Below are 22,631 nucleotides of genomic sequence, written 5' to 3'. Positions count from 1 at the left end.
ACCTACAAGTATCTGGGAGTACAGTTAGACGAGAAGCTAGACTGGACTGCCAACACAGATGCCTTGTGCAGGAAGGCACAGAGTCGACTGTACTTCCTAAGAAGGTTGGCGTCATTCAATGTCTGTAGTGAGATGCTGAAGATGTTCTATAGGTCAGTTGTGGAGAGCGCCCTCTTCTTTGTGGTGGCGTGTTGGGGAGGAAGCATTAAGAAGAGGGACGCCTCACGTCTTAATAAGCTGGTAAGGAAGGCGGGCTCTGTCGTGGGCAAAGTACTCGAGAGTTTTACATCGGTAGCTGAGCGAAGGGCGCTGAGTAGGCTACGGCACCATCCAGAGACAGAGAAGCAGTTTCAGTGACAGGTTACTATCGATGTAATGCTCCTCAGACAGGATGAAGAGGTCAATACTCCCCAATGCCATTAGGCTTTACAATTCTACCGCCAGGACTTAAGAACTTTTTAAAAGCTATTATTAATGCTTTTTGAGATAGTGATTTAGATGCATATCATATTTTTTACTGAGTTAAGTATTGTATGTAATTAGTTTTGCTACAACAAGTGTATGGGACATTGGAAAAAAAGTTGAATTTCCCCATGGGGATGAATAAAGTATCTATCTATCTATCTATCTATCTATCTATCTACAAACAGAATATAGGATATTGGGCAGAAGCATTCATGGAGTGATCAAGAACTAGGAGATATAAAGTTATAACAATTGATAAAGGAACCAAGCCAGCAGGAAGGAAATTGCTTCTACTCAGTTTATGTTTTGGAAAACACAGGTAGAGTTTAGCAAAATGATAGTTTGGCACAGAGGTAATGGAGTGAAGGGTCTGTTTCTGTGTTCCATTACTCTTCTCCAATTGTACTCTCGTAAAGTGTATTCAGAAAGTCAGGAAGAATGGAAAAATGGGAAACTTGACTGTGTGGATTCAGAATTGCCCTGTTCACAAAAAGCAGAGGGTGCTTTTAGATGAAGAGTATTCTACCTAGAATTTGGTTGACCAGCAATACTTTTATAAATGTCATGGATGAAGAAGTGGAAGGGTGGATTGGTAAGTAGATTACACAAAGTTTGGTGGTGTAGATGGTGTAGAAGGTTGTCATAGGTTACAATGGGATATTGATGGGATGCAGATCACGGCTGAAAAATGACAGGTGGTGTTCAATCCAGAAAAGTATGAACTTATGCATTTTGGAAGGTCAAATCTGAAAGCAGAACCAGGGTTAAAGATAGGATTTTTAGCAGTGTGGGGGAACAGAGAGATCTTGGAGTTCACAGAAATAGATCCCTCAGAGTTGCTGTGACACTTATTGGGTGGTTAAGAAGGCATATGTTGTGTGGCCTTCATTAGACGGGGGTTTGAATCCAAGAGCTGCAGGGTAACTCTGGTTAATCCACTTTTAGAGAAGGATAAGAGGAAATTTACCAGGATGCTGTCTGGATTAGAGAACATGGCTTATGAAGATAGGTTGAGAGAGCTGTGGCTTTTCTCATTGGAGTAAAGGAGGATAAGAGGTGACTTGATAGAGGTGTACAAGATGATAAAAGGCATAGATAGAGCAGACAGCCAGAGACATTTTCTCAGGGTGGAAATGGCTAATACAAGAAGGCATAATTAGAGGCAATATCAGAGATGTTTTTTTTACATGTAGAGCATTAGAAACGTTTGAGAGAGTTAGGATCTTTCTCTTTGGAGTAATGGAAGATGAGAATGTAACACCCTGGGAAGGGTTTCACTGCTAATGTAATGGTTTCTCTGTAGCAGCAGTGTTTAGATTATGGCTGGAGATAACGGAGGCTTTGGAATGTGCGCCGTCCAATGAAGGAGTGTTTTTTTTCTTGTGTGCCTGAGAATGAGGTAATCTCGGTCTTTTGTTCAGCGAGAGATGAAGAGGGAAGTCACCAGAAAAGGGAAGTCGTAGACTGCAGGATGGAGTGTTCTTGGAGTGGGGCCGGGAGTCAACGAAACCCGGGGAAAACGATAGAGGATCAGTGGAAACCGCAAGCTCCAACTTGTGCACATTAGGCTGTTTCATTAAAATCGGCCCTTCTTGTTTTTTTTTTACTAACCCCTTAGTCAAATTAAGAATTATAAAGCTAAATCATTTAATTGCATATGGTGTACTGTCTGTTATTTCGTGGTACTGATTTGTAATGAGGGATCAGATCACACAACATCCACACGAACAAGAGGTTTTGCACCTCAGATTCCACACGTTTGGTGGGGCCACAGACTGTCTTCACCGTCAGCCAAACCTGAGGGTTACAAGAGACTACTTGATAGAAGTGTACAAGTTGGACGGCCAGCATCTTTTTCCCAATAGCCAATGGTCACCAATGGCTAATACGAGCCAACATGTTTTTAAGATGATTGGAGGTAAGTATAGAGGGAGTGTTAGTGTAGTTTTACACAGAAAGAGGTAGGTGCATGGAAAAGCCTGCTAGGGTGCTGTTAGACACTGCTTCATTAGGGGCATCTAAGAGTCTCTAAGATAGGTATGTGGTTGAAAGAAAAATAGAGGGCTATGTAGGAGGGAAGGGTTAGATTGGTCTTAGGTTAAAATGGCCCTTTCTCACCCACCTAACCTATACCATACTCACCAACTACTTCAATTTGGCTTTGGTCAATTTTATTTGCTACATAGCATTTGGGGAAAAAAGAAGGAAACTCAAAACATCAAGAAGGCCTCCTTAGCAGAGTTGTCACTCTCCAACCCATGTAAGACAGTTTCCTACTTTTTGGCATTTACTTTTAGATTTTAACAATAATTATTCTGTTTTTTTTTCCTTTGCATGGCTTCACTCTTAACTCACAGAATGTTTCTGGCTTACTTCAATATCTATTCCTTGGGATGCCATGTTCAGGTTAGTAACTTAAAAAGTAATTTATCTTTTGATGCTCATCAACCCAAGACAAAGGATTCAGAGGGTGTTTACCAGGATCTGGGCTGGATTAGAGGGCATGCCTTATGAAGATAGGTTGACCAGCTAGAGTCTTTGTCTTTGAAATAAAGAAGGATGAAAGGTAACTTGACAGAGGTGTGCAAGAGGCAGAGATAAAGTTGACAACCAGAGATTTTTTCCTGGGGCAGAAATTTCTAATATAAGAGGGCATGATTTTAATGTGATTAGAAGGAAGTATAGGAGGGGGGTTGTCAGAGATAAGTTCTTTACACAGAGAGTGGTGAGTGTGTGGTTTGTGCTACCAGGAGTAATGGTAGAGGCTGATAAAATAGGTATATTTAAGAGACTCTTAGAAATGAAGAGTAATGGGCTGTGTAGGAGGGAAGGTATAATTGATCATTGAGTAAATTTAGATAGGTCAGCACAACATTGTGGGCCAAAGGTTCAATATTCTATGTTCCAAACGTGAAGGAAATTAAAGATCAGTGAGCCTACATCAATAGCAGAGAAACCATTGAAAAAGTCAGAATGTCAGGGCTTGATTAAGGTGAGTCAGTTTGATACTGTACATGGAAAGTCCTGTATCACAAATCTGAGTTTTTTTGTAGAGGTTGCAAGGAATTTGATGAAGGCAAGTCGGTAGATACGGCATACAAAGACTTCAGTAAGTCTCACATGATGGTTGGTCCAGAAAATTAGGGCTAGTGGAATCCATGGTATCTGGGCATATTGGGTCCAGGGCAGAGGGTAATGTTGAAGGCAAGAACAATCACAGTTCAGAAAGGATGTAAACTGTGACATGAATAATAAGGGGATGTTTTAGCCAGAATATGGTGAAATGTGGAATTCAATGCCACAGACCAGTGTGGAGGTCAAGTCATTGGGTATATTTAAAGTGGAGGTTGATAGGTTCTTGGTTAGTAGGAATGTCAAAAGTTACTGGAAAGGCAGGAGAGGGATAATAGATCAACCACGATCAAATGGGCCAAATGGCCTAATTCTGCTTCAATGTCTTGTGGTTCAAATGCAGGAAAATGGCATTTGGTCAAGTGCAGAGAAATGGGATTTACTGAGGTTGAGAGCTTGAAGCTCCTAGGAGTGAACTTCACCAACAGTCTGTCCTGGTCCAACCACATAGATGCTATGGGCAAGGATTGCTCATTAACAACTAAAATGTCTTTAGGAAGCTAAAGAAATTTCTCATCTTTATGACCTTGCACCTTATTGTCTTCCTGCACTGCATTTTCAGTGTAGCTGTAATACTCTATTCTACATTCTGTTATTGTTTACCTCGTATTTTGTCAATGAACTGTGTAATGAATTGATCTACATGAACAGTATGCAAGTCAAACTTCTCACTGGACTTCGGTACATGTGACAGTAATAAACCAATTCCAGTTCCAAGCTTAGATGGCATCTTGGTCTGCATGGATGAGTCAGGCTGAGGGGCCTGATTCTGTGACCTATGAACTCTATAAAGCCTACGACTGTATCGTTGCATCCATCAACTGGGAAAAATTAAATATCAATAAGTACCAGGCAAAAAAAGGCTCACTGCAACTGGGGACAGGTATGGCAAAGGTTTGGGTGGCCTCAAGATTGAAAGAGGCTGCTGAAGGTATTAGAAGCAGAGGTGTTAAAATGCAGTGAATCAAACAATGCAGTGGAGATACAAACTGGTTGAGAGAATCAAACATGACAAATCCTTTGTCAGAATCAGAATCAAGTTTATGTCACTGGCATATGCCGCGAAACTTGACATTATGGCCATCTCCGAAACTTGGCTAAAGGATGGCTGCAGTGGGAGCTACACGTCCAAGGATATACGGTGTATTGGAAAGATAGTTTAATAGGCAAGGGGGTGGTGTGACCCGTGTATAAGAAATAATATTAAATCATTAGAATGGGATGACATAGGATTGGAAGGTGTAGAGTCTCTATCGGTTGAGTAATGAAATGGCAAGTGTAAAAGGATACTAATGGCAGTTGTATACAGGCCTCCAAACAGCAGCCGGGATGTGGATTACAAATTACAGCAGGAGATAGAAAAGGTGTGTTAGAAGGGCAATGTAATGATAATTGTTGGGGATTTTAACATGAAAGTGGATTGAGAAAACCAAGTCACGACTAGACCTCAAGAGAGAGAATTTGTAGAATATCTAAAGCAACACACACAAAATGCTGGTGGAATGCAGCAGGCCAGGCAGCGTCTATAGGGAGAAGCACTGTCAACATTTCCGGCCGAGACCCTTCGTCAGGACTAACTGAAAGGAAAGATAGTAAGAGATGTGAAAGTAGGAGGGGGAGGGGAAAATGTGAAGTGATAGTGTTACGTTCCCAGTAACCGGGTGACTTACCAGCAAAGATAGAGAGGTCCGTTGAAGCCTGGTGCTACTATTTTCAAACGTTTTTATTTATAAAGGGGCACAAACGTATGGTTAATGCAAAACATTCAGATCATATACATCGTCAAAACTCAATCTAAAGCACAGGTATAGTAATAATCAATCAAAAATAAGCTCTATCATTGTCTAGGGGATAATACTGAGTCCAATGGAATATAAGAGTCACTCAAAGTCTGCAAGCTTCCCCGTTTTGGGAACCGCTGGCATTTCACGTGTTGGAGAGAGAGAGAAGGAACACTTGCCCGTCGTCTTTGCGAAGCAAATCCCTGTTGTTAGTTAAAACGGTTTTTCCTTTGGTTTCAGCCACAGACTCCCGATCCGGAATCTAACGCACGTGGCTTCCTTCAAAATGGCTTCCCGCTCCGACGGGAAGCGCTATCGTGTCTTCTTCGTGTGTCTCCTTGGTGCGTCTGAGGCCCCGCCTCGGCAGACCACCTTTTATCTGGACTGGCAGGGTTGTAGATGTCAATCAGGGTGGGGGTGAGGCAATCTTTCCCCCATCACCCAGCCCACGTTGCCCTGAGGGTTTGCACGTAGTCCAGTCCCTTATTCCACAAAGGTGTCTCCCAAGACAATGGCTATGTCCATGGCTTTTGTCTGGCTGAGAGGCCAGCCCACATTCCAAACTGTAAGGCTCTCTCTCTCTCTCTCTCTTGCGATTCTCACAAAGGAGGGGGCTGGGGTCATAACAATAGGAGGAGACCGGAGGGGTGGGGTGGAACTGAGAGCTGGAAAGGTGATTGGCAAAAGGGATACAGAGCTGGAGAAGGGAAAGGATCATGGGACGGGAGGCCTAGGGAGAAAGAAAGGAGGAGGGGAGCACCAGAGGGAGATGGAGAACAGGCAGAGTGATGGGCAGAAAGAGAGAAAAAAAAGGAGGGGTGAAAAAAACTAAATATATCAGGGATGGGGTAAGGCGGGGGAGGAGGGGCATTAATGGAAGTTAGAGAAGTCAATATTCATGCCATCAGGTTGGAGGCTACCCAGCCGGTATATAAGGTGTTGTTCCTCCAACCTGAGTGTGGCTTCATCTTGACAGTAGAGGAGACCATGGATAGACATATCAGAATGGGAATGGGACATGGACTTAAAATGTGTGGCCACTGGAAGATTCTGCTTTTTCTGGCGGACCGAGCGTAGGTGTTCCGCGAAACAGTCTCCCAGTCTGCGTCGGGTCTCACCAATATATAAAAGGTCACACCGGGAGCACCGGATGCAGTATACCACACCAGCCGACTCACAGGTGAAGTGTCGCCTCACCTGGAAGGTGAATATTTAAAGGATGGCTTTTTATAACAGCTTGTTGTTGAGCCCAGTGCTGGATTGGGTGTTGTGCAATGATCCAGAGGTGATAAGAGAACTTAAGGTTAAGGGACCTTTGGGGAACAATGATCACAATATAATTGAGTTCACTTTGAAATTTGAGAAGGAGGAACTAAATTCCAATGTGTTGGTATTTCAGTGGAAATAAAGAAATTACCGTAGATTCCGGACTACAGAGCGCACCTGATTAAAAGCCGCTGGCTCTAATTTTAGAAATAAAATCAATTTTTTACTTGTACAGGCCGCACCGAATTTTAGGCCGCACCGGATTTTCGGCCGCAGGTGTCCCACGTTGTAATATGAGATATTTACACAGAAAGATATTACACGTGAGGATTTTTTAACTTTTAATTAAATCCATATGGTAACAAACAAATATATATTGCAAATGCTTTTTTTCGAACCGTGCCTGTAATATGGCTACTTTTAAATATACATACGTATTGGTAACACAAATTACGTTGCATATACTTTTTTACTGAACAGCACGAACAACATTCCAATATCTCCTAGCGACTGGTAAAAATATATATACTGCAGCCTACCAGGAAAAGTTATTGATCGCCTTTAACTTAAAAGCAGCGTTTTCGCTCGGGTCTGATGTGCTCGGGTCTGATGTGCTCGGGTCTAATGTGCTCGGGTCTGATGAGCTCGCGTAACGCGATCGGGTCTGATGTGCTCGGGTCTGATGTGCTCGGGTCTAATGTGCTCGGGTCTGATGAGCTCGCGTAACGCGATCGGGTCTGATGTGCTCGGGTCTGATGTGCTCGGGTCTGATGAGCTCGCGTAATGCCCCCACCTTCCCGTTTCCCACAAGACGCGGCGAAACCGGGTGTGATGTCATAGCATCCCGGGAAGTAGTACAGAAAACAAATATAGTTAAAACACTTCTAACTTTAACTAACAAATGAATTACTAAGCGAAAATATTATAAACTAAGTAACTGCCATAAAGGCAGCACAATGCTTTTCTTCGAGTGTTTTCCATGTTGATGAGGGTGAGTACAAATGACTGATTTACAATAATTTAATTGTGAAAGTGCGCTTGATTTATCGTACAATTTCATTGGACCTCTGTGAACTACTCATCAATTTTATTGGTCTACTGTTACGAGGCAAAATGTTTACGAGGCGGCATGAAAAAAAACCATGTATTAGCCGCTCTGGATTAAAGGCCGCAGAGTTCAAAGCTATTCAAAATGTGGGAAAAAAGTAGCGGCTTATAATCCGGAATCTACGGTACAGTGACATGAGAGGGGAAATGGCCAAGGTTGACTGGAAAGGGACATTTGCAGGAAGGACAGCAGAGCAGCAATGGCTGGAGCTTCTGTGAAAAATGAGGGAAGTGCAAGACAGATATACTCCAAATAAGAAGAAATTTTTGAATGGAAGAAGGACACAACCGTGGCTAACAAGTGAAGTCAGAGCCAAAGTAAAAACAAAAGAGAGGGCACACAAGGAACCCAAAGTTAGTGGGAAGATAGAGGATTGGGACACTTTTAAAAACTTGCAGAAGGAAACTAAGAAGGTCATTGGGAAGGAAAAGATGAATTATGAAAGAAAGCTGGTGACTCATATCAAAGAAGATACTGAAAGCTTTTTAAGTATATAATGGGTAAAAGAGAGTTGAGGGTAGATATAGGACCAATAGAAAATGACGCTGGAGATATTGTAATGAGAGATGCAGAGATGGCAGAGGAACTGAATGTGTAGTTTGCATTAGCCTTCACAGTGGAAGACATCTGCAGTGTACCGGACATTCAAGAATGTCAGGGAAGTGAGGTATGTGCAGTGAAAATTACAACTGAGAAGGTGCTCAGGAAGCTTAATGGTCTGAGGATGGAATGCACTCTTGGGTTCTGAATGAAGTAGCTGGAGAGATTGCGGAGGCATTAACAATGATCTTTCAAGAATCGATAGATTCTAGCATTGTACCGGATGACTGGAAAATTGCAAATGTTATTCTGCTATTTATGAAGGGTGGGAGGCAGCAGAAAGGAAACTATAGACCTGCTAGCCTGACATCAGTGGTTGGAAAGTTGTTGAAAATGATATTTTGGGATGAGATTACAGAGTACCTGGAGGCACATGACAAGATAGGCCAAAGCCAGCATGGTTTCCTGAAAGGAAAATCCTGCCTGACTAACCTACTGTAATTTTTTGAGGAAATTTCAATCAGGGTAGGCAAAGAAGATGCAGTAGACTTGGTGTATTTGGATTTTCAGAAGGCCTTTGAGATCAGAGTTTTCCTTCTCCTAGATGAGCTGATGATCCCCATCTGCCTGAGGTTACAGGTTCTAAGCTGCCAGAAACCAATCTTTGCCCCTTCTCCTGTCAGTAGAAATGGTTCCACCAGGCTTAGTAGCTAAGCCACATATGAAGGCCAGGAGTTAACTTGGTTGTCAGAGGCTCACCCTAATATGTACGCCATTGGGAGCATTTAATAGATAGTGGGAGCTTATCCCCACTACCATCCCCTGCTATGACAACCTAACATGTCACCATATACTACCTTGAACTGATACTGAACTGATTCCACAACCTATGGATTCACTTTCAAGGACTCTATAACTCATATATAGAAGGGGTGACCTCATTAAAACCTATTGAATGGCAAAAGGCCTTGACAGAGTGGATTTGGAGAGGATGTTTCCTATGATGGGAGAGTCTAAGACTAGGAATAGAGGGATGTCCTTTTAGAACAGAGATGAGGAGAAATTTCTTTATCCAGAAACTGGTGAATCTGTGGAATTCTTTGCCACAGGTGGATATAGAGGCTGTCTCTATGCAAAGAGCAGAAGTTGATAGATTGTTGATTGGTCAGGGAATGAAGGGATACGGGGAGAAGGCAGGAGATTGGGGCTGAGAGGAAATTTGGATCAGCCATGATGAAGTGGTGGAGTGGACTCAATGGGCCAAATGGCCTAATTCTGCTTCAAAATCTTATGGTCTTATGGTCTTCCTAAACCCAGATCACTCATCATCACAATATTCCTCAATCAATTCACCCAGAAACAGAGTTGCTTCTTTAATCTATTTTACTCATCTACATTAATAACCCCTTGAAATTGCTTATGCTGCTACCATTCAGGTAGATAACAGGAGGCTGGGTAAATACATGAGGGAGAATGGAACAGAAGTTTGTACTAAATTCAATAAAGTGAGAAGACACATGTGTGGGGTGTAAACATTTTGCAGTGCCCTAGCAACCCTCTGGCTGCTTTCTACACTGTAAATTCTGTGCAGTTCTGTGTTATATTATTTACATTCTGCTTTGAAATGACAAATATCAATAGGTAATAGACAAATATCAGGGAACCAATGGCTTATTTCTTGTTCTCCTTGTTCCTCACTCTCCATATTTCTCTGTACATTATCAAATTTATTTTGTTTTCCCTTTATGCACATACAGATCAATAGAGTTCAAAGTTCAAATATGCCTATTATCAATGTATGTATCTGAGGCCTTCAGTTGGTTGAGGTCATCCATGGATATTGTATGCCTGCTGTTTACATGAAACGCAAGCAAGCCAGCGCAGTATGATATGGAAAGCAGGCTGTTGCCTGTACAGCAGACTCCCCCTCGCCATATAGCTGATGAATCCAAAGGAATGGCCGAGACCGATACAGTTTGGCATCAGTGGCATTGCAGGAGTTGCCAGTCAGTATGGAACTCAACGTAAGGCTGCCTTAGGGACTCTAGCTCCAGTTTTTTTCCTTGGAGTTTACTCCCAAAGCCTTCCACGTGAGTGGAATCAAGATAGTGGAGGTTTGAGATCAGAGTTTTCCTTCTCCTAGATGAGCTGATGATCCCCATTGCCTGAGGTTACAGGTTCTAAGCTGCCAGAAACCAATCTTTGCCCCTTCTCCTGTCAGTAGAAATGGTTCCACCAGGCTTAGTAGCTAAGCCACACATGAAGGCCAGGAGTTAACTTGGTGGTCAGAGGCTAACCCTAATACGTACGCCATTGGGAGCATTTAATAGATAGTGGGAGCTTATCCCCACTACCATCCCCTGTTATGACAACCTTACATGTCACCATATACTACCTTGAACTGATACTGAACTGATTCCACAACCTATGGATTCACTTTCAAGGACTCTATAACTCATATTCTCAGTATTATTTATTTACACAGTTTGTCTTCTTTTACACACTGATTCTCAGTCTTTGTGTGTAGTCCTTCATTGATTCCTTGTATTTCATTGTTCTACTGTAAATGCCTGCAAGAAAATAAATCTCAGAATAGTATATAATGATATATGTACTATATACACTGATATGAAATTTACTTTGAACTTTGAGATTTATTTTCTCGCAGCTATTTACAAGAAGATAGCTAAATAAATAAATAAAATGGAGAAATTGAAACTTGCACTGTAGATGGTCTTGAGGATTTGGGATCCCATGCCAAACTTCCTCAGTTTTCTGAGATGGAAGAGACGCTGTTGTGCTTTTTTCACACAGCTGGTATGTACAGTCCAGGTGAGATCATCAGTGATGTGTATGCCAAGGAACTTGACACTACTCACCCTCTCAACTGCAGGCTCACGGATGTTCGTCGGGGCGAGCCTGTTCCTCCTGTAATCCACAATCAGCTCCTTTTTTTTGGACATTGAGGGAGAGGTTGTTATTGTGGTACCATTGTGTCAGGGTGTCATCCTCTCCTCTGTAGGCTGTTCCATGATCACTAGAAATAAGGCCAATCAAAGTCGTGTCATCTGCAGATTTGACAACAGACATCCCACCTCTCCCAGATGTTCTGGGGGGGGGGGGGTGGGGGGTGGAGAAAGAGAGAGATGTTTCTCAAAAAGAAAACATTAAATGCACTTCACCCCAGACTACACTAAAGTGCACTCCTGCCTAATAGGGGTCAAAAATAATGACAGTGTTGCTCGCTGCACTGTTTGCAACAGTGACTTTTCTATTGCCAGTGGTGGGTTAAATCACTGTTGAGGTGAGTTTAACAGGTGTCATTTGTTCATTAGCATAGCTAACGTTATTTAAACTAGCTGGCTAGCTGCTAAGGAGCTACTCTATCGCAAACATCCCACCTCTCCCAGAAGTTCTGGGAGTCTCCCACAAATTGATGGTGCTACCTCCTTGAAATGAGTTTGTGCAGTGTGGGATGTCTGTGATGAGCAGATTGGAACTGTGTGTGGCAGCACAGTCGTGGGTGTAAAGGAAATAGAGAAGGGGACTCAGAACACAATGTTGTGGGGCATCGTTGTTGAGGGTCAGAGGGTAGAGGTGAGGGAGCCCATCCTGGCAATCTGACAGGAAGTCTAGGATCCAACTGTACAAGCTCGGGTGCAGGCTGAAGCCTCTGAACTTCCTGTCAAGTCTGGAGGGAATTATGGTGTTGAATGCTGAACTGTAGTCCAGGAACAGCATTCTAACGCAGACATCCCTCTTCTTCAGGTGAGTGACGCAGGTGTATGGTATCTGGCTATGAATCTATCTACGTTTGCTTAAAAGTATTCAGAATGTCTGTTTCCAATGCCCTTGGAAAAGACTTCCCATGACCTGCAGTGAAAAACAAATCTGTCTTAAAGGGGTGATCACCTGTTTTAAAAGAGTGACCTCTATTTCTAGATTGTTTTATGAAGAAACATACTCAGCACATCATGAGGAGCTGGAGGAACTCAATGGGTCAGGCAGCATAAAAATGGACTGTTGGGTTTCGAGTCAAGACCTCTCATTTGTTCTGATCTAGTCTATATGAAGTCTTTCAGCCTTAACTGTCTACTGTCCATTTCCCTCCATAGTGCAGCCTAACCCATTGAATTGCTCCAGCATTTTATTGTTTTAATCAAGGTATAGTCTCCCATTGAGAGCGAGGCACGTCTGTATGTTGGAAAGGGCAGATTTTGAAGTCCTCACTATCCCCAAGCCAGCACAGGAAGCTTTGCCAAGAAATTTGGTCAATGACAGAGAATGGGATGGTGAATAGGCAGTTAGCACAGATCACCCCTATGGTCATTCCCCACAGTAATAAATATACTGTTGTGGAGGATGACCTCCCAGGGGAATGCCGTGGAGTCCAGGTTATGAGCAGAGGTCAGTGGTACAGAAGAGAAAGAGGGAAGCGGTAGTGATAGTGGACTCAGTAGTCAGAGGAACAGACAGGAGATTCTGTGGACATGAACGGGACACCCAGATGGTATGTTGCCTCCCAGGTGCCAGGTTTAGGGATGTCTCAGATCACGTCCATAGCATTTTGAAGAGGGAGGGAGAGCAGCCAGATGTCTTGGTACATTTTGGTACCAATGAAGTAGGAAGGAAAAACAAAGAGGTCCTGAAGAGAAAATTTAGAGAGCTATGCAAAAAGTTGAGAAGCAGGACCTCCAGGGTAGTAATTTCCAGATTGGTGCCTGTGCCATGCGTGAGTGAGGGTAGAAACAGGATAAATGCGCGGCTGAGAAGCTGGTGCAGGGGGCAGGGCGTCAGGTTCTTGGATCATTGAGATCTCTTCTGGGAGTGGCATGACCTGTACAAAAATGACAGATTGCATTTGTACCTGAGGGGGGACCAATATTCTCCTGAGCAGGTTTGTTAGAGCTGTTGGGGAGGGTTTAAACTAATCTGGCAGGGGTGTGGGAAGCAGAGTGAAGGGACTCAGGATAGGACTGATGGTAAAAAAGCAAAAATAGCATGCAGCCAGACTGTCAGGAAGAGCAGGCAGATAATGACAAAATTGCAGCCAGCTGAGTGAATGTCGATGCATTAGGGGTGCAGAATATAAAAGGGCAGTAAATGCAGTACTCAAAGTGTTTTATCACAATACATAGAGTAGAAGAAATAAGGTGGATGATCTTGTTACAGTTTTACAGATTGTTGGGTATGATGTTGTGGCCGTCACTGAATTGTGGCTGAAGGACGACTGTAATTAGGAGCTGAATGTCGTTGTAAAAGAGGTATAGGAAGGTAGGCAGAGGGGGTGGTGTGGCTCTACTGGTAAAGAATGGCATCAAATCAGTAGAAAGATGTGACAGAATCAGAAGATGTTGAATCCTTGTGGGCTGAGTTAAGAAACTGCAAGGGTAAAAGGACCCTGATGGCAGTTATATACAGGCCTCCCAACAGTGGCTGGAATGTGGACCACAGGTTACAACAGGAAATAGCAAAGGTGGGTCAAAAGGGCAGTGTTATGGTAGTCATGGGAAATTTCAACATGCAGGTCGATTGGGGAAAATCAGGTTGGTAATGGATCTCAAGAGAGTGAGTTTGTTGAATGTCTATGAGATGGTTTTTTAAAGCAGTTTGTTGTTGAGCCTACAAGTGGAACAACTATACTGGATTGGGTGTTATGTAATGAACCAGAGGCGATTAGGGAGCTTAACGTAAAAGAACCTTTAGGGAGCAGTGGTCACAATATGATTGAGTTCAACTTGAAATTTGATAAAGAGAAAGTAAAGTCTGACGTAGCAGTATTTCAGTGGAGTAAGGGAAATTACAGTGGTATGAGAGAGGAGTTGGCTAAAGTAAATTGGAAGACGATGCAGGCAGGGAAGACAGCAGAGCAGCAGTGGTGTGTGTTTCTGGGAAAAATGAGGAAGGTGCAGGTCATCTGTATTCCAAAAACAAAGAAATACTCAAATGGCAAAATAGTACAACCGTGGCTGACAAGCTAATGTAAAAACAAAAGACAGGGCATGCAACAAAACAAAAATTTGTGGGAAGATAGAGGATTGGGAAGCTTTTAAAAACCTTAAGAAAGCAACTAAAGGAATCATTAGGAGTGAAGAGATGAAATATGAAAGCATACTAGCAAATGATATCAAGGTATATTGAAAAAGCTTTATCAATTATGTAAAAATAAAAAAGAGATGAGAGTGGATATAGGTCCCCTGGAAAATGAGGCTGGAGAAATAATAACAGGGGACAAGGAAATGGCAGATGAACTAAATGAATACTTTGCATCAATCTTCACTGTGGAAGACACTAGCAGTGTGCCAGGTGTTGAAGGGTGTGAGGAAAGAGAAATGAATGCAGTTACTATTACAATGGAGAAGGTGCTCAAAAAGCTGAACTGCACATATGGTTCTGAAAGAGGAAAGAGTAGAGATTGTGGAGGCATTAGTAATGATCTTTCAAAAATCATTAGACTCTGGAATGGTGTCAGAAAATTGGAAAATTGCAAATGTCACTCCACTGCTAAAGAAAGGAGGGATGCAACAGAAAGGAAATTATAGACCAGTTAGCCTGACCTCAGTGGTTGGGAAGATGTTGGAGACAGTTGTTAAGGATGAGGTTGTGGAGTATTTGGTGAGGCAGGACAAGGCAGGACAAAGTCAGCGTAGTTTCCTTAATAGAAAATCTTGCTGGACAACATGTCGGTGTTGGCACCACTTCCTTTTATGTTGAATATCAGTGATTTACATGTCAAATAGATGGCTTTGTTGCCAAGATTGCAGATGATACAAAGATTGGTGGAACAATCAGTAGCGTTGAGGAAACACTACAGAAGTACTTAGACAGATTAGGAGAATGGGCAAGAAAGTGGCAAATTAAATACGATGTTTGAAATGCATTGTCATGCATTTTGGTAGTATAAATAAATGTGCAGACTATTTTCTAAATGGGGAGAAAATCCAAAATCTGAGATGCAAAGGTGCAAAGGAGTCCATGTGCAGAACACCCTAAAGGTTAACATGCAGGTTGAGTCTGTGGTGAGGAAGGCAAACGCAATGTTAGCATTCATTTCAAGAGATCTTGAATACAAGAGCAGGGATGTGATGCTGAGGCTTTATAAGACACTGGTGAGGCCTCACCTTGAGTATTGTGAACAGTTTTGGGCCCTTCATTTTAGAAAAGATGTGCTGGCATTGGAGAGGGTCCAAAGGAGGTTCACAAGGATGATTCCAAGGAATGAAATGGTTATCATATGAGGAATGTTTGATAGTTCTGGGACTGTCCTTGCTGGAATTTAGAAGGATGGGGGGGGGGGGGGGGAGTGGAGGGATCTCATTTGAATGTTGAAAGGCTGAGATAGAGGAGATATGGAAAGGATGTCTCCTATGGTGGGGGAGTCTAGGGCTACGTCCACACTAGACTGGTTAAATCCGTAACCAAAGCTTTTTATCTTTGTTTTGATCCTCCGTCCACACTGAAATGGCGTTTTCCTCCCCCGAAAACGGAGCTTTTCTAAAACGCCCTCCAGAAAGTGTAAATTTGAAACCGCCGATTGGGCAAGAGTAATGTGGACGGGGTAACGGGAGAGTTTTAAAAACGCTGTCATGACTGATGGTAGCGGCAGCGCGGCATTTCATTGTTTTCTTGAACACAAACCCCCCCCCCCACACAACCTAACAATTTCAGAACAGACGGCAATGAAGCTGAAACCAGAAGAGTTAGAAATGTACTCACCAAATATTTTGACGCATAACTTACTGGATAAATAAGTTACTCACTTTGCCCTGTTTTCTGTCCTGGTATGAAGGTGGTTTACCTATTTATGCGAGTACTTCTCTGACAATAGATGTGTAACAGCCTAATGTAACATTGTATGGAAGTACAAGATAACACTGATGCAGATATGTTTTATACATTTAACAAGGGGCTTTATTAATGAAACAGAGTTAGTCAGTTTGTCAATGTTTGTTGTCAGCCGGGTCGTACTGTCTGTGAAGTCCCTGTCGGTTGCCTCCATACGCTCCAATATTTGTGTTTTTTTAGTTTTAAGTCCTCCTGCACAAAAGCCAACAGCTGTCTGTCATTTGCCAATTTCCTTTAAGTTTTTCTAGTCTGTAACTGCACAAATGTGCACTTTCACAGCGAGATTCGACACCAAACATGTTGCTTGTTTTCTGTAGATGTGTCCTGCGCATGCGCAATAGAGGAGATTCGCCCAAGTACCTGTTTTAATCTGGATGGTGGTATTTTCAAAAACGCTTGGTGTGGACGCCTATTATTTTTATGTTAAACCGGTGTTTTCAAAATTATCCGGTCCAGTGTGGATGTAGCCTAGAACACGGCACTGCCTCAGGATAGAGGAGCATCTATTTAAAACAGAGATGTGGAGAAATTTCTTTAGCCAGAGGGTGGTGAATTTGTGGAACTTGTTACCACAGGCAGCTGTGGAGGCCTGGTCGATGGGTGTATTTAAGGTAGAGATTGATGGGTTCTTGATTGGCCATGGCATCAAAGGATAATCTTTCTTGATTATCCTTTTATCTTGAATTCCTTGATTCCCCTATCCATATGGGACAAGGCACGAACCGGGTATTGATAGTAGATGATCAGCCATGATCTCAGAATGGTGGTGCAGGCTCGAAGGGCCGAATGGTCTACTTCTGCACCTATTGTCTATTGTCTATTGATAATGGGGAGAAGGCCAGGGACTGGGGCTGAGGAGGGAGAAAAAGTTTCAGCCATGAATGAATGGTGGAGCAGACTCGATAGGCTATATGGCCTAATTCTGCTCCTATACCTTATGGTCTTATGTACTTGGATATATCTACTCTCAGATACATGAAATATCTCCACAGAATCCATGTAACTGTAAGTATATTGTATTATTGTTCCACCAATCCAAGTTAAGTACTTCCTAATAAATACTGTGATTGTGTGCTTCATGAAGTGCTGTCAGTTTCACTATGAACTACGTGCATGACAGTTGTCGATAGTTATTCCATTACTCTGTATTCTCCTTTAGCAGCAGTGATCCTTCATTTGAAAAATAGAGAAGAAAGTGTCCTGATGAAGGGTCTCAGGCTAAAACTTTTGAGTGTTTATTCCCCTTCATTGATGCAGTATGACTTACTGAGTTCCTGTCACATTTTGTCTGTGTTGCTGCTCATTCTGCCGAGTGTTTTCAAGATTATTGCTTGTTTGTTTCTCACTTACCTATTGCGTTCTGACTAGAATCTACAACATTAAATCAAATCAGAATTAGAAAATAAATAATAGGAATGACTTTCAAAGTGAGTGAAAACAAAGTGTTAATCTAACCCCTTTATTTATAATCTTTTATTCATAATTCTATCATCCCAGCACAGAAGCACAGTGGTTAGTGCAATCGCTTTACGGTACCAACAATCACTGATCAGAATTTGATACCTGCTGCTGTTTGTAAGGAGATTGTATGTTCTCCCCACGATCACGTGAACTCCATCCGGATATGGTTAGGGTTAGGATCAGTAAATTGTGAGCATGCTATGTTGGCACCGGAAGTGGGGTGACATTTGTGGGCTGCTCCAGCACAATCTTCAATGTGATTTGATGCAAACAACGTATTTCATTGTATATTTCAATGTGCATGTGACAAATAAAGCTTATCTTTAAATAAAGCTAATCTTCAAGCCCCAGATCACAGAGGATATATACTAGTGAACTTGGTATTGCATCAGTAATCCTGATTGGATCATGAACATGTTTGATGTTTAGTGTGTATACATAAAAGTTTTCAGCTTTAAAGAGATAATGTTCTGCATGAGATTTTTGCAAAAGGTATCCATAAACTCAAAAGTGTAACTGTTGAATCCATTGGAAATTGATGTAAATGTTATGTAGACAATGATTAAAAGGTTTACAAGCAAACAGCAAACTGTCCACAACACCCCCTCCCAACCCAGGAATTCCACTTGTCCCCCAATACCGAGCCCACCCAGCCTTTTTATGGACTCCACAGCAAGGTACATCCCCAGGTGACAGGAGATCTGAAAGGAGAAACAGAGCCTGAACATGAAAACAACTCTCCAATTCCACCCAAACTCCCACCAAAGAATGAAAACAAGGGGGATTTAACAGAGCCTTCCCCTCGGTGGCTCCAGTGATTCAGAGGCTGAAGCTCACCACCCCACCTTCAGAAGAAATGCTAGGAGTTGGGCAACACAGGCCGGATACAGAAGATTCAGCAGATGGTGAAAACTAGAACAACACACACAAAATGCTGGAGGAACTCAGCAAATCGGACAGCATCTATGGAGGGGAATAAACACTCAACTTTTCAGGCTGAGACCCTTCATCAGGACTGCAAGGCAGGGGGTAGAAGCCAGAATAAAAAGGTTGGGAAGGTGAGGAGTGGGGGGAGCACAAGCTGGCAGTTGGGGGTGGGGGGTGATAGATAGAAGAGTTGAGGGGTTTAACATAGAATAGTACAGTACAGTACAGGCCCTTCAGCCCACAATGTTAAATGATTGCATGACCTACTCCCTCCATGTGCTAAAGAGAAAGGAATCTAATAGGAGAGGATGGCAGGCCATGCAACAAAGAAAGAAGGAGGGATCCAGAGAGAGGTGATGGGCAGGCCATGAGGGCAAAGGAGGGGAAGAGAAGGGTTGATAGGGTTATCAGAATGGGGAGTGGAAAAAGAGAGAAGGGTTAGGGAAACTATAAATGCCAGCTGTCCAACAACTACTTCATAAACATACATATTAGGAGCAGAAGTAGATTCCAATCTAGTGACTGAAAAGGAATTCTCCTCCCATCCTCTATTCTCCCTCTAACCAGTTCTATAACTCATTAGCAAGGGAGGCAGCTCCATTTAGCCAATGGAAATGAACTATTCCTTGCTGGGAATACTGAAAGCTTTAGCACAGCTCCCTGCTGCCAAGATTTCAGAAAAGTGAGATCCAAAACATGCACGCTGTTGCAGATCAAGAAGCATAACCTCCTGCTCCCAGTTACGATCAGTGAATAATTATCGATGGCAAAAATCTTATTGACACTAAAAAAAGCTGGAAGTCCATATAAGAGCAGATATCACCCACAAAGAAAGACAGGAGGTTAATGTTTGTATTAACAGGTCAATTTTTTTGATTAAAAGAAACATAACCTAACTTTTAATGAAAACTCACTGTAATATCAGAGATTACATTTCCAACAGTGGCAGTTTGCCCTTGTTATTTTGTTTTTATTTTATATGTGTGGTCTCAATGCAGCTCACACACACATGATACGAAAATCAAACTGTCCCTCTCCCACCACATGAAACAGCATCAGTTGTTACTCTGGTGACAATTAAGCCAAGCTCTTGATTTATAATATGGCAGAGGTAGTATAACAGCTGCCTTACCCCTCCCAGTGGCCTGATCTCCGGTCCTGTCTGTAAAGTTAGCAAGTTGTCCATGCAACCAGATGAGTTTGCTCCGGGAATGCAGGTTTTCTTTGGAACGTGCGCAGCCTGGTCGGTTAATTAGCCATTATGAATTGATTTGATTGGGAGTTGATGGGAATAAGAGGAACATAGGTCACAGGCGGAATTAGTTGGAGAATGGACTGGCTTTGTGAGGAGAATGATGGAAATATACAAGCATTCTTAGAACAGCGAGCATGTAATTTGAAGCTTCAAGCCTGTTCAGCCACTTTTCAAGATAATGGTCAACCTCTCTATAACCTCAGCTCCCCATTCATGTCAAATAGCAACCATTCAAATCCTTGTTTTTCAGGAATCTCTCCTCCCCCCCCCCACCGACCCCATATCTAATCCCTGTGGCATCTTCAACATTCCCTCCAACCTTCTCATGACTGAGGCGTGTCTGTCCTCAGCAAGGGCCTTCCCTTTGCGCCCTTCGCCAGCAGCTCAGTGTGTTCCATGCCCACCATAATGCTGAGCTCTTCTTTCGTCGCCTCTGTCTCCCAGCCACTCCTTTGGGAAGAATTTCACACCCCACCCCTTCTCCTGTCTCCAACCCTCCTCTTCTTCTTTGGTATCCTGCTCTGGATCTTTTCACCTCTAATTGCCAATGAAACATGAACTAGTTTGACTTCTCTCCTACTCAAACCTTACCCCCTCTAAATTCACTCTCCTCGACTCTCTCCACACCAGTTTCAACCTCCAGACAAAGGGGGGGGGGGTCATATAAGTGTCTAGACTGAACTCTACCTTGCTGAGGCCAGGCACATGCTACGGTTGCATTCTTGATCTCCTATTCTTAAAGTTCAAAATTCGAGTACATTTTTTATCAAAGTATGTACAGTATATGCCACCATATGTGAGATTCATTTTCCTGCAAGCATTCACAGTAGAACAAAGAAATACAATAGAATCAATGAAAATCTATGCCCAGCAAAGACTGGCAAACACCCAGTGCATAAAAAAGGCAAACTGTATAAATAAATAGATAGATGAATGAAAAATACTGAGTCCATAGATTGTGAAATCATTTCAGTATTGGGATGAATGAAGATACCCAAGCTGGTTCAGGAGCCAGATGTTTGTAGGATAATTGTTCCTGAACCTGGTGATGTGGGATCTAAGGTTCCTGTACCACCTCCTTGATGGCAGCCGCAAGAAGAGGGAATGGTCTGGATAGTGGGGGGGAGGGGGGTCCTTGATGATGGATGTTGCTCTCTTGTAGCTACTTCCTCGGAGATGTGCTCAATAGTTGGGGAGGTCTTTGTATCTGATAGTCTCTGTAGCTCCAGTATTCTCCATTCTGCTTTCACTATTTCAATGTCCTTACAGTCCACACAGCACGATTGCCTGGATGACACAAAAACAAAGCTTTTCATTGTGAAACCTTGCACCAGATCACAGCCAGTGTTTGATGACAGGAATTTTAAGAACTGTAAATAATCAAGATGGCCCTAATGCAGAATGGCAAAGCTTTCTTTTGTAATATTTTCTCATACAAATATCTTGTACACTCTGGGGATTCATTTTCCATCTACAGCCTGGCCATCAGTCAGTTATAGAAACATTGAGATTTGTGTTAGTCATTCCCCCAGTATGTGCAGTCAGAAATTGGCTTCTAAGTTACCGGTAGGTGTAAGAATTGAAAATGAAGGACGTACAATCAGTGGACACTTTATCAGGTACATCTATACACCGGCTTGTTAAGACTGTAAGGCATTAAGAGATAGGAGAAGGATTAGACCTTTCAGCCCATCGAGTCTGCTCTGCCATTTCATTATGGCTCATCCATTTTCCCTTTCAACCCCAAACTCATGCCTTCTCCGCATAACCTTTCACACCCTGACTTGTAGGGAAATGTAATTAGTGGAAATGTACTTAATTCATGACCACTGACATTGAGTTGTGGTTTCACTTTAAGAGGCTGTTCTGATGTGATGACATAATTACGTAACGGGGTTTTAGCACACTTTGAGTTCAGTTTTTTTGGTGTTAAATAAATTAGTTGCTACGGCTTTTCTGAAACTTAAAACACCTCCACTATTTTATTTGCGAAAACCTACCTTGGTGACTCTGAAGCTCTAGGACAATTCCATACTTATTGAATATATTGGTCAATGCAGTCACTTTGAAACTGCCAGGTTTTGGGAGCAAAATGCCGTTGCTTGGTTGTACAAGTGGAGACTCAATATGTGCTTCGAGAAATCTCCACTGACAAACCAAATATTTTTATGTAGCGTTGTCACTCAGCAATTCCACACCTGCGAGAGTTGCATCTACAAGAACACCCACCTGAACACAATAAATACCAATCGCTGAAAACCCATCTTTTACAGATTTTTGGATTATTGGAGTCTGGGCGTGCCAAACAATTGTTCTACTTGCCCCGCCTCAGTGATAGTAAGCCTTTGCAGCTAATGGACCACATGTTTGGAACATAGGACCCAAGCCAGGGAGCTCATGCGAGCTCCAGACAGGCTCACAGTGCCGGTTTTAGTGTATTCTGAAGGTGCCTGTGAAGGGTGGAAACGTACATAATTCACAATCATCGATATTGAGTTGGGGTTTCACTTAAAGAGGCTAGTCCTCCTTGATGATGTAATTACGTGTACCTCAGCAGTGGAACATTACAGAGAAGCTATTACACTAGCAGTGAGACCTTACAGCACGTTACATGCGTGAGGGGTTTTTAGCATGCTTTGAGTTCAGTTTTTTTACTTGTGAAAACCTACAGACTAATCATGAACCTATCAACCTCCACCTTAAATACAGCCAATGACCTGGCCTCCACAGCCACCTGTGGTAAGAAATTTCACAGATTTATCATTTTCCGTCTAAAGATATTCTTCCTCATGTCCGTTCTAAATGGATATCACTCTGTTCTGAGGCTGTGCCCTCTGGTCTTAGACTCTCC

The 22,631-nt window shown here is 42.6% G+C and overlaps 1 long non-coding RNA gene across 1 annotated transcript in view; it reads left to right on the top strand.

The window, feature by feature from the left end:
- LOC140742129 (uncharacterized) overlaps positions 1–22,631 on the top strand; it is a 501,191-nt gene continuing 478,560 nt past the window's right edge. Inside the window, exon 1 of the long non-coding RNA XR_012102230.1 lies at positions 1–104. This is a non-coding gene — a long non-coding RNA (uncharacterized lncRNA). The remainder of the gene's footprint in view (positions 105–22,631) is intronic.

Source organism: Hemitrygon akajei, chromosome 19, assembly GCF_048418815.1.
Source record: "Hemitrygon akajei chromosome 19, sHemAka1.3, whole genome shotgun sequence".
NCBI classification, from domain to species: domain Eukaryota; kingdom Metazoa; phylum Chordata; class Chondrichthyes; order Myliobatiformes; family Dasyatidae; genus Hemitrygon; species Hemitrygon akajei.
Note: the sequence above shows the minus strand (reverse complement) of the source record. Positions and strands in the feature narration are given on the sequence as shown.